This window comes from Phoca vitulina, unplaced genomic scaffold (assembly GCF_004348235.1).
Source record: "Phoca vitulina isolate PV1807 unplaced genomic scaffold, GSC_HSeal_1.0 scaffold2, whole genome shotgun sequence".
Taxonomy (NCBI): domain Eukaryota; kingdom Metazoa; phylum Chordata; class Mammalia; order Carnivora; family Phocidae; genus Phoca; species Phoca vitulina.
In genome coordinates, this window is record NW_022589705.1 from 78,447,692 (window position 1) to 78,460,352 (window position 12,661).

Below are 12,661 nucleotides of genomic sequence, written 5' to 3' on the forward strand. Positions count from 1 at the left end.
GCTGCTCAGAAGTGGGGGCTCCGTGTTTCTTCCCACATCACCACACACAGCGCCACCCCCCTGAAAACCCATCTAACCCATTTTACGTAAGGGGACCCTGAGGCCCACAGACGTGCCGTTCTTTCCCCAAGGACCCAAACATGAGTACCCATCCGGGCTGAGTGCTCAGCCCCTGGGGTGTCAAGGTCAAAGCCCAGGTGACCTTGTTCTAGCCATCAGAGCCTGTCTCCCGCAGCCCCACGCCACCCAGACCAGCCTGGAGAGCTGCCCAGGTGAGTCAGAGCCCCAGACCTGGGGGACGTGCAGGAGGTGGGCCCGAAATCTGAATCTTGGAAAAAGACAATCAAAACACTTAGGATTTAAAAATAATGATAGTAATTTTAAAAGAAATCTATTAAGTTGATGAGCTGTTAGGAGTAAAGAAAACACACACCAAGTTAGAGGGCCAAGTTCACTCTGCATCTAAAAGATCAGCAGCCCTTTTCTCTGCCTTGCCCCCTCTCCTCAGCCTTGCTCATCCCCCCTCCCCTCCTTCCCCTCCTTCCCAGACATGGCCCAGCAGTTCCATTTCCTTGTGACCACAGAAGCCAGCACCTTGCTCCGCCCTGAGCTGGCAGTGTGGGGAGCCCCTCCCCCCGCCTTCGCTCTCCCACGTCCACAGCAGCACTTGGGGCCAGGAGCTGGCAGGCTTGGAGGAGAACATACAGGGCTGAGCTGGGCCTCCCCAGGAGGATAGAGCCGAGGCAGCTCAGGTGTGGTTGGGGTTCCCTGCCCACCCCCCCAATAACGAGGCCTGTGGTAATGACCCACCAGCATTTGCCCCCAGTGGCTGAGCAGATCCTGAACCCCCCACACCTCCCCTCAGCTGCAGCGGTGGGGGGGGCCAGGGGGGCCGGGGGACGACTCTAGGAATGGGCATTAGGGAGAAGAAGGACCCTGGGGCTGCATTGTAGTTTCTTATTCAAAAGGAGAACAAACATGCACACTGTCAGGACAGCGGGCATGGCCTGGGTGCCCCTGTGGGCCAGGGGGTCGAACATCAGGCCCAGACCATGGAGTCAGAGACAAAAACAAACCCAGGTCTGTCCCCCTGGGGGCCCTGGCTCTTCCCACTGGCCGGGTCGGGGAAGGGGGTGCTCTGGGTCTTTGTCATTCACATATTCACTCACTCCTTGGGCAAACATGACTGGACGCACCAGGGTCTAGGCCCTTGGGAAGTGACAGAGAAATCAGGGGATTCGGAGGGGTTAGGGGGACTCTGGGAAGGGAAGCCCAGGGTGGGGGGGTAGGGAAGGGAAAAGGGGAGGGAGAGGTGAATCAAGGCTCTCTGGCTTAAGTGACAAACCTGGAGTTCACTATATGGACAGTAGGGGTGGGGAGGGGGCACAGACTCCCAGGGGAGGGGACAGTTGGGCTGTGTGCAAAGGGACACCACCAGGCCACATCTCCTCTCACATGTCTGTGCCTCCCCGCCGCTGCAGTCCACAAGGTGGTTGGGGCTCCAGCCAAGGGCCCCCCCCATCTCCCACTGCCAGCCACCTGCAGGGACTGGCCAGGGGCCTTCAGGCTGCATCCAAGCCTGATTGGTTTAGCCATGGTCAGGTGTCCAGTCCTGGTCCAATCCGCTAAGGCAGGGGGACAACTCCTGGCTTTATATTTTATCCAAGCAGTTATAAGTATCATCATCATGAATAATAAAAATGAATATTCATCACTCACTTATGTGCGGGACCAGTGCTGGGAGCGCTCCACGCATTGTCTGATTTGACCTCCTCCCGCAGCCCTCCAGGAGGAGCCCGTGGTGCTCTCAGGCCTTACAGAAGAGGGAAGGGGACCTCAGAGGCAGTGTCGGGGGCCTGTGGCCAGTGAAGAACAAAACCCGGACTCTAGGCCCCGGCCGTCTGACTCTGGGTCCGTGCTAGGAACCACAGGCCATCTGCCCGACTGTGTGCGGGCCCTGTGCTCTGCGCTCCCTGTAGGACCCCGCAGTGAATTCGAAAGATAGATGCGTGAACAGTTAAAATGCAAGGGTGTGGTAGAAAGGGTAAATGCGTGGCGTGGTTGCAAGGAGGGTGTGGGGTGGGGGAGGGCTGAAGGCGGGCCCAGGCTGCTCAAAACCAGCCTGCAGGCTCCATGGGTGTTCAGGAGAGGGGACACACCACTCTAAAGCTCATCCAGCCCCCATCTGGGTGTGTGGCAAGGGATCGCACTTGGAGTGTCCCTGACTCTGGTGAGACCTGGGGCACCGGTGTCACTTCCAGAGCATTCTAGCGGGTGGCAGGGAAGCCACACTGAGCGGTGGGTCAGGGTGTGCACTCGGTGCAGCCAGACCTGGCTCATGTCCTGACTCTGCCTTCCCACAGGTTATGTCACAGTGGTGACAGGGTCTTTGTCGAGCCTCCGTTTCGTTTCCTGTGGGCTAGGGATGGTGGTCATCCCGCCCTGTCCGGTGGCTGTGAAGGCTAAGGAAGTGAGGGAGAGCTCCGAGCCCGGGGAGGGCGTGGGAGAGCAGCAGGGACCATTATTTACTCTGCCATCACCAGGACGCCTGTCCACGGGGTAGGAGCCTCTCCAGGCACAGCACACAGCAGGTGCTCAGGGGCCGCTGCCCGTGGCGGGGTCCCCTCCTTCCAGCAGGATGCAGCCCCCCGACGCCCCATCTGCCACAGGGACGGCAACAGAACCATGTGACTCTCTAAGAAGGCTCTGTTTTGTGGAATTCTCCATCTCTTTTTCCCTTCAGCCTGGGATCCATCGCCTTATTGACTTGAGCGGCTTTACGTGCCGCTCGTCTCTGGCAGAATGACAGAGAGCCAAGGTCTCGGCGCCCTTTGCTCCGGCTTTTATTTGCCTGATTTCAGGCGGTTGGAGCCCCGGCTGCCACTCAGCGGGAGAAATGTCCAAACTATATTAAATGACAGGATGCGGGCAGGTGACAGGAGAACACTTGTCACCCACCCCTGCTGGTCCTCTGGCTCCCAAGCTCCTGGTGGGGAGGAACCATCTTTGCCTGCCTGGGGCGCTCATTTCCCAGCCTGCCCCCATAATCCCTGCGGTGGTGGCCATGGCCGTGGCCGTGGTTTTCTGGGGATGGAGTGGGCGTGGCCTGGCAGTGCTGGGCCAAGCCTATTTACCCTCTTTTCATCATTATTAGTGGCTTTTGTTTTGTTTTGTTTTGTTTAAATTTTGGGAGTGTCTTAGTTTGCTGGGGCTGCCATAACAAACAGTATTAGACCGGGTAACTAAAAACAAATGTATTTCTCACAGTTCTGGAGGCTGGGCCGTCAGGGATCGGGGTGCCCGCGAGGTCTGGCTCCAGCGAGAGCCCTCATCCTGGCCTGCAGACAGCCGCGGACTCCTGGGGGAGTCCCCATGCCGGAGACAGAGAGCGCCAACAAGCTCTGATATCTCTTCTTATAAGGGCCCTGACCCCATCCTGAGTGCCTCACCCTCCTGGCCTCACTGGAACTTAATTACCACCCAAAGCCCCCTTCTCCAAGGACCACCACATTGGGGGTTAAAACTTCGACACAGGAATTGGGGTTGGGGGGAACACAATTCAGTCCAGAGCAGAGAAGGTAAGACACTCTTCCTGTTAAATATTCAAGAAGTGTAGGTGGGTATAGAGAGGACAAATGCCCCTTCCCCACCACGTTGTCATAAACCCGCTTCCCAGATGGGACACTGGATGAGAACTATAATAAAATAATAAAAACCTTGCTGTCTTAGGTCCTGTATGATAAGTTTCTGGCCACATTCATTCAATTAATATCTGAACCTCATGACGTAGACACTGTGGTTACTCTTGTTTTAAGGGTGGTAAACTGAGGCTTGGAGCAGTGGAATGAACCCCACGATACCCACTGATAACCATCAGAGGGGCTGAAACCTGGGTCACGGAGACCGCCAAGCTCCGTTCTTTCCACCTCGCCTTATATTTTTCTCTGCATAGTCTACACTTTCTTTCTGTGACAGAATGGGAATATTTGGTATACGCTCATTTGTAATTTGCCTTTCATCTGAGAGCGCCTCCCCACGTAAAGCTTCTCTAGCTTTCAAAGGCTGCCCGGCGTTCCGCTGTAATAAGGCACCATCATTTATGTTAGTCAGTTCCCTCTGGGTGTGTTTCTGTATTTGGGTGGCTGCTTTTTTTTTCCTATTACAACCAGTGATGCTTGCTATTTTATTTTCTCTCATTCATTTAAAATTATTTCTAACTATCCAAGGGCTATCTGCAGACACTCTTATCGCTGTATATTCAAGCAGGTCATATAAAGAAAAAGCACCTCTCTGCTCCCTCCCCTCCAGATCTCCCCCTGCCACCATAGTAACCACTGACATCAGCATGGTATGTGATCCTTACAGACCTCTGTGGATGCACTTGTACACACACGTATATGCACGCTTGATTTTAAACAGATGAAAGGTAGCATATTATAAGCATGTGTGTATCTAGCTTTCTAATCTTTGACAATATCATAGACATCTTTTTATGTCAGTACATAGCGGCGGACCTCTTTGGCTTTCATGAAATGATTTATTTCAGATGCTTAGATATTTCTCCTTTCTGCCTTTCCTCCCTCCCTCCCTCCACCTGCCCTCTCTCCCTCTCCCTCCTCTCCCTCCCTCTCCCTTCTCCCTCCCCCTCCCTCCCTTGCTTTCTTCCTTTCTTTCCCAATTCCCCTACTAATGAATATTTAGGCTGTTTCTGTTTTGTTCTCTATATAAACATCCGTATACTGCAATAAACATCCTTCTGTGTGCCTCATGGTGTGCACATGGGAGTTTGTCTCCAGCATCAATACCCAGACATGGGATTGCTGAGCTCAAGGCTTGCCAGGCCGGGGCTTGTCTGAGACCACAGGAGGCCGGGGAACAGCTGGGTTGTGGGTGCTTGGTGGCTGTTTGCTGCAGGTGGCATGAGGGAGACAGGGAGGGATCTGCCCTTCACTTAGTCGTCTACAGACCAAGGCCGTGTTCTTGGGCAGCTCCTGTGGTGTAGGTTGGTAGACTTGTTTTTATAAAAAGAGGTAGTGTAACCACTGGAAAGAGTGCCCTCCAGAAGCCGTCTGGCTCCCTCCCTGGCATTTTCTCCTGGAGCGACTGGGGGAGGCTCTCTATTACCTTCGGGGTATTGGGCTGGCAACAGCTTGGGGCTAACTTTCTGTCCTCATGAGGTTTGTCCCGGGTACAGAGGGAGAAACTGAGGCCACTTTGCAGAAAGAGGCAGAGGCAAGTAGAGAGAAAAGGTGGTTATAAGGAGAGTCCTGGTGGCACAGAGACCCTGATTCTGGCCATTTCTTCTTCGGTCCCAGGAGCTCCCAGCCTTCCTCCTGCTCTGGGGCCTACCTGACCTCCAAAGGCCTCAACTGCTGAACTGGGGTCTGATGCTGCCGCCCAGGGTCCTGATAGATACTGGGAGTGGGCTCATGAGTCACGAGGGGTCCAGATGGGCAGAGTGGGTCCCCAGGCTTGTAGAAGGGTCTCCTCCAGCCCAGTTTCCTGACTTCAGAGTCTCCTACATCCCACCCTCCAATCTGCCCACTCTGCCTCCTAAAGCACAAGGCTGGCTTTGTCATGCCCTCAACTTAACCTTTAGGAGCTGTCCCTTGCTCTTAAGGTCAAGGTCATGCTCTTCAGGGGCGCCTGGGTGGCTTAGTCTGTTAAGCGTCAGCCTTCAGCTCAGGTCACGATCCCGGGGTCCTGGGATCGAGCCCTGCATCAGGCTCCCTGCTCAGTGGGTAGGGGGGTCTGCTTCTCTCTCTCCCTCTGCCTCCTCCCCGCTGCTCATGCTGTCTGTCTCTCTCAAATAAATGAATACAATATTTAAGGGAAAAAAAAGGTCACGCTCTTTAGCCTGGCGAGTGGGGCCCTAGAAGGTCTGGCTTCTGAGCGCCTCATTTCTCCTTCTATGCCTGCACACCTGATCCTCTGGCTGGACCCTACTTCTGTGTGTTCCGTGACAGTCATTCTCTCTCCTCCAAGCCTTGAACATACTGTCTCCATGGCCTGGGCACATTTCTTCCTCTTTTCTAGCTCACTCCCACTGGAGTGGGGTTTTCTAGATGCCTCATCTTTCAGGCTTGGAATTAAACATCCCTTCTTCTAGGAAGCCCCCTTGCTTCCCTCCTCTGCGCTCAGCATCATGGGTAGCCTGCAGATTTGGTTGTCTGGTGAGAGCTGCATCCTTGGTCCCGCCACAGGGCTCAGTAAGGACCCTGGTAGTTACAGAATGAATGAGCCCAACCAACAGGTGTCAGGCAGTGTGGAATACCACAGCCATGGAATCAAGACAGACTGGGGACCAAAACCTGATGCCAAGCTGACTACCCCCCCCCCCCCACTCCCCCGCCACTGCAGGTCACTTTCCTTCAGGGCAAATGCAAACATTATCACCTACTTCTGTTGGAGAAAAGATAATGAGGGTGACAGTGTTTGGCAAATGCATTATGCAAATATTAATCTTTAAAGTCACACTGGGTCACTAAGGCTCCGTGTGCACAAATTGTTCTGACAAATCTGATGGTGTTTCTTTAGGATGAAAATGCAAACATCTCAGGTATAGGGCAGAGGGGAAACAGAAACACACATTGAATGAAATGCTACAACGTGCCACGTTCTTACCAGGCACATCCAAATATTAATTTTCTGCATAAAAAAAAAACCCTCACAACTTCGGTCAGGTTATTATTATTTATCTCAGAAACTTTGTAAAAAAATTTTCTGTTGCAAATGGCACGTTCGTCTTCGTACGTTGATTTGGAATCCAGCAAACGCGTTAAACTCCCTTATGATCTGTAGGCTCTCGTTTGGGTTTTGCAAAAAGTCAAACACAGCGTATGCAAATAATGAGAGTTTTTCCTCTCCCTTCCCCATCTGTATACTTTTCATTTCTTTTTGTTGTGAAGTGCTTTAGAAAAGACCTCCCATGTTGAATAGAAAATGATGCTGGCAGCCATCCTTGTCCTGTTCTTGCTCTTAAAGGGAAAGGGAAAGCTTTCAACATTTCACCACAAAATATTGTTTGCTGTAGGCTTTTATTTTTTTTTTACTAGGATCTCTTTTATTCCTTTCATTCCTCGTTTGCCAAGGGTTTTGCCATGAATGGATGCCAACTTTCATCAAATGCTTTTGCTCAATCTATTCAGATGATCATCTCCTTTGAAAAGACCTAATGTGATAGATTACGTTAATTCATATACTAACACTAACCTAACATCGTATTCCCAGGAAAAACCAAACTTGGTCATAATACAAATGTCTAATTTATTCACTGCTGGCATTCTCTTGCAAAATTTTTAAAAGACTTTTTTGCATTTATATTTTTGGGTGAGCCTGCTCCACAATTTTCCATTTATGGTGGGACTTGGGATTCAAGGTTTTGTTTGTCTCATAAATAGAAGTATTAACATAGGACTAGAATAATCTCTGCCTTAAATGTTGGAGAGAACTCATTTATAAAACCGTGTGGATAAAGTGCTTTATTTGTGGGAAGATTTCTACTCTTGATTAGACTTAATGGTGACGAAATTATGAAGAATTCAGAAATTTCTCTCTGGGTCAGTTTTGGTAGTTATATAGTTTTTTCCTAGGAATACAGTCAATTAATCTAGAACCTCAAATTTATTGGCATAAAGCTGTTCAATTTTCCATGCATTCGATTTTACTATTTCTGCAGCCGTTTCCCTTTCCCGTCACTAATATAGCTTATACGTGTGTGCTCTCTTGCTCTCCCAGCCTTTGTTCAGTTTTGCCAGGATCTCCTCCTGTTTTTACATTTTTTCAAAGAACAAACTTTTGGCTCTGTTGATTCTGTCTGTTATATTTGGGACTTAACCTTTCTGTGCCTCAGTTTCCTCTTGTGATGCTGAGAGATACAGTTTCCCAGGTGAACATGCCTGGAGAGTTAAGAAGGTCAGGAGTGGGTTGGAGTTTGGCCACAGCTATCCACCAAAGCAGCGACAGTCAAGGGGCAGGGAGGGGCAGCTTGTGATCCAGGTAGTGGATGGAGGGGAGGTGAATTTTCTTGAACCATGTTGCTATAGACTGAATGTTTGTGCCCCCTCCCCCCAATTCATGTGTTGAAACTTAATCCTCAATGTTATGATATTAGGAGGTGGAGGCCTTTGGGAGGTGTTTAGGTGGTAAGGGTGGGGCCTTAATGGATTAATGTCCTTATAAAAGAGACCCCAGAGAGATCCCTTGTCCCTCCCACTCTGTGAGGGGAAGAGGAAGAAGAGGGCTCTCACCAGACAACCAAATCTGCAGGTACCTTGACCTTGGACTTCCCAGCCTCCAGAACTGTGAACGTAAACTTTTCTTGTTTATAAGCCACCCAGCCCTTTTGTTACAGCAGTCCCAGAGGACTAAGACACGCATGGACGCCACAGACTTTCACTGGCCTCGAGCAATCTTCTTGGGGGGAAGGGATCCCAGCAGTGGGGTGGACTGAACAAGGAGGACCTTTAGGATTGGGGAGGGGCCCAAAAGGTCAGCCAGAGAGAGCACGCCCTGTGTCAGGGAACTATGTATTCCCCATAAACACATCTACCTGTGCAGCGGGAGGGAGCTGTCTTGTGCGTGCCGCCCGGGACCAGGACCTCCAGCAGAGGAAGAACACACAGAGTGCCAGCCAGGTCAAACCAGCTCCCCTTCTCCTGAAACAGCTCCAGAGGAAGGGCAGGAGGGAGACATGAGCACCATGCACCTCGCCTCCCCAACCCTTCCCAGCGGGGGCTCCTGAACCCCAATGAGACCTGAGCTGGGAGAGAGGACCCGACTGGACCTTTTTATGCTGACAGTTAGGCAGGCCCCAACTCCACAAGATGTCGTCACAGCTGAAGGTGAGAACAAGGCCAAAGCAAATGCCTGTGATGTCCTCTAGAGAACATGGGCGCTCCGCCGAGCTTGTTTGAAGGCAGGGCTCGGGGAATCGACACCATTCCTCCTTGTGCCCCATCAGATTCCACCCATCCAATGAACTGGTAACATATTTACTGTGTAGTTTTGAGAAGAAAAAAAAAAAATGAGGTCTGGGGACTCCCATCTCTCCCTCCCCAGAAGCTTTAGGTTCTAGGGTTACTTATAATAGTAAAAATTTGAGAAGAATCCAGTCAATCTCACAGGAGGGATTTCGTTAACTAAACTCAGTATCACTGCAGCCCTCCACCCCGCCCCGCCTCTTCTAGATAAAACCCTGCTCCAACATCGAGAAATCTGGGTCCACAGTCCGCCACACATTTATTTAACTGTTCGATTCCAGTGTGTATATGCAGAGCGGTATCAGAACTGTGAATCCATAGCGCTGCGGGAACCGCTTTATCAGCTAGAGTACAGTTCTTACGCGCAGCTCCTTTCATCTCAGTCCCAGCACTACCTACATCAGCACTTCCTCTCCATTCCCTTTATTAAGGCTGTTTCATACATTCCTAATGCTCTTAGGTTCTCCCGTTAGTCTGTTTCCCGCCCTGGGATCTTCGAACCCCTGAGATGATATTTTAAAAATTTGCAGACACTAAGATTTACTTTTTGTGCTGCAAAGTTCTACGGGTTTTCACAAATGCACAATGTCATGTGTCCTCTGCTACAATATTATACAGTATCATTCTGACACTCTAAACCGCCCCCCTGTCCTTCATCTACTCTAGTAGCTATGCCAGAGGCTAGATGATCTCTCTATTGTCTTAATAGCTTTGTCTGTCCCGGAATGCCATACAGTTGGAATCACATTATACAGTCTTTGCCTACTGGCTTCTTTCACTTAGCAATATGCATTGAAGTTTCATCCATATCTCTTCAGAGCTTGATAACTCATTTTTTTTAAATCACGGAATAATATTCCATTATATGGCTGTACCACAGTTTGTTTACTCATTCATCTATTTAAGGATGCCTTGATTGTTGCCAGTTGTTGGTGATTGTGAATACAGCTGCTATAAATATTCATGTGCAGATTTTTGTTGTGGACACAAATTTTCAAGTCATTTGGGTAAGTGCCTGGGAGCGTGAAGCTCTGTGAGAAATCGCCAGGCTATCTTCCCCAGTGGCCGTGCCATTTTGCATTCCTACCAGCAGTGAGGGGGCATCCCTGTTGCTCTGCTTCCTTGCCAGCATGTGGTGCTGTCAGAGTTTTGGGTTTTCACCTTTCTAATAGGTGTGCTGGCTCCTCACCCTGTGGCCTCCAGGAGCATCCCGTTTTCCAGCTAGCCCTTACTCAGTCTCTAGCAGCTCCTCAAAATCACCATGAAGATATCCTCAGGCCACTTTATGGGTCTGGTTTCTTCTGAGGAGAGTTTAATAAATGGACTGTTCATAAGGGTGAGGTCAGAGTGAAGGGTCACCACCAGGTCAGGCTGGGGGACCAGCTGCGCTTACAATGGGCAGGACCTGAGCTCCCTCTGTCCCCTGACCTCTGTCAACTTCTATTTTGGTAGACCACCGTGGCATTTCGAGTCCCCTGGAATTAGTGTCAAGTCAGATTCAGTGTCTAGGAGTCCCCCAAATGAACTCCCTTTCCCAGTAAGTGGCTGCAGGTCGCTTGGGGGAGGGCTGATGTATGTGTTTACGGTGACAGTCCCTGGCCCCCTGTAAGGTGCCAAGCTTCCCTTCAATCAAAAGCACCTGTATCTGGGACTGGACTTGGGTCTTGACACTGAGCGAGAGGCTTTGACCTTCCACTGTGGTGACTGAAGTGAGGTACGTGTCTAGCAGACCTAGGGTTTTGTTTTTTGGGGGTTTTTGTTTGCTTATGTGTTTTCCAGTTAGACCAAGAATGCTCTAGTAGACTGCTCATATATTTATTTTCTAGGGATGCCATGATCAGGGATCCCTACAGACAAGGCATCTGATGACCGGTACCTCCCTGTCGTCTGTTTCAGTAGATGCTCCTACCTTAATTTGGCCCTCTGTTCCTCTAGATCCCATCATCCCCATCCCACTAATTTCCATGAGCCTATTTCAGTAACAGCTTTCACCCAAGGCCATACCCATCCCATAAAGAAGAGCAACCACAGTGCTTTTCAAAGATGCAGGGAAGGCATAGGCGCTCCCTTCACTGATGAATTCCTCAACGCCTTCATTTCTTCTGGGTGTTCTCACACAACACAGTTGAAGGTGGGTGTACAGGTTGCACAGGATAAACCAAGCCCGACGTTTCTAGCTTCCTAAGCCTTTGGATTCCCTCCTGCACATCATCCCTGGCTTCTCTCCACATGAGAGTTCTCGAATCACAGATGTAGAACATCATCAAATAAGACTTCTAGTCAACCAACCAAGTGAGCTGTGGCCACCTCCATTTTCATCCAGATTACATCCCGGATTGCTGGTAAGAGCTCTCATATCAATGAATTGGGGCCAATTTGGTTTTTCACATCCTCCCTGGTCTAATACCAGCAGAATCCACTCCCATATGCTCTCCAGGTTTGCCCCAATTTATGCTAGCAAAGTCTTGTTTTTATTGTGCAAACTATTTCTTCCGGGTCATAGTTCATACCTGTCCCCTTGGAGCATGCTGAGATTTGGTCCTAGTTATGGGTCTAGTAGCAATGGCAGGCAGTTGTCATGGCTTTTGAGGCAAGTGAGCTTCCCCTTTAAAGGCCTATGCCCCAGGTGACTTTGTCATAGACTTTTCAAGCAGAGGACGGCTGGTGTCTCTGGGCCCTGGAGGGAAAGCCACTTTCACTGTCAAGGGGTGCTTGGAGTGGTTTAAGACTTTGGTATCATCTAGTTCCAACCAGATGCTCCCCTTCAAGGTTTCCAGATCCTGGCTTTTTTTTTTCCCCCAAGAGAAGTGATTTTTCAAGGACCTTTCACATAAGATACTTGTCAAGACTATAAAGTCAATGGATGTTGGGATTCAGCAACCTGCTTAATTAATTTTGTATGGGATTTCAGACACCATCAGCATTGTGACTGCAAGAAAGGAGAGATTTGTTTAGGGCTGTCATAGCTAAGAGGTAAAGGACTGAGCTTATGACTTTTCTTCTACATGCTCCGGTGCACTCAGGAGGGTCCCCCACCGCCCCCACAGTGACCATCACCACCATGACAGTCAAGTGTTGTGGCCACATGTGCTCCCGAGGCACTTATTTCAGTTGGCACTTCATCATGATCAACTGTAGGTGATCATGATGCCACCGAAAGCCATTACTGAGATGCCAGTAATCCATGGCCTGACTAATCCCGAAGCCACTGAAAACCATGGATTACAGTCATCCCATTTCCCATTGGCAAGGGTTTCAGCACTGTGTTCATACCCGAGGGCATGACCAATCTGATCCCAAGGGTCCTGTCTTTCTGGGTCTGTCACCCGGATCACACCTAGTGCCAATTCCTCATCAGCCAGGGTCAAAACAAGAGACAGAAACCACCTCGAATTTGGATAGGCCATGTTCAATATAAATAATGATTACATAACTAGGGATTGCTTGCCAGGGGCAAACAGAACTCAGAGGAAGGCAGGAGTGGCAGGTGTCAGGGGCGGCCACTACATGTAGGGTTCTATGCAAGGAGAGAACACACCTAGAAGAGTCTCCCTTGCACTTTGCCCCCACCACCAGGGTGCCAGCCCCATCAGAGAGTGCGTGTGGTAGCCCGCTGGATAGTGGAGGGAATTTGCTGGGGGGGGCGGGGCGTGAAAGTGGAACTTGCTGGGTTATAGGTG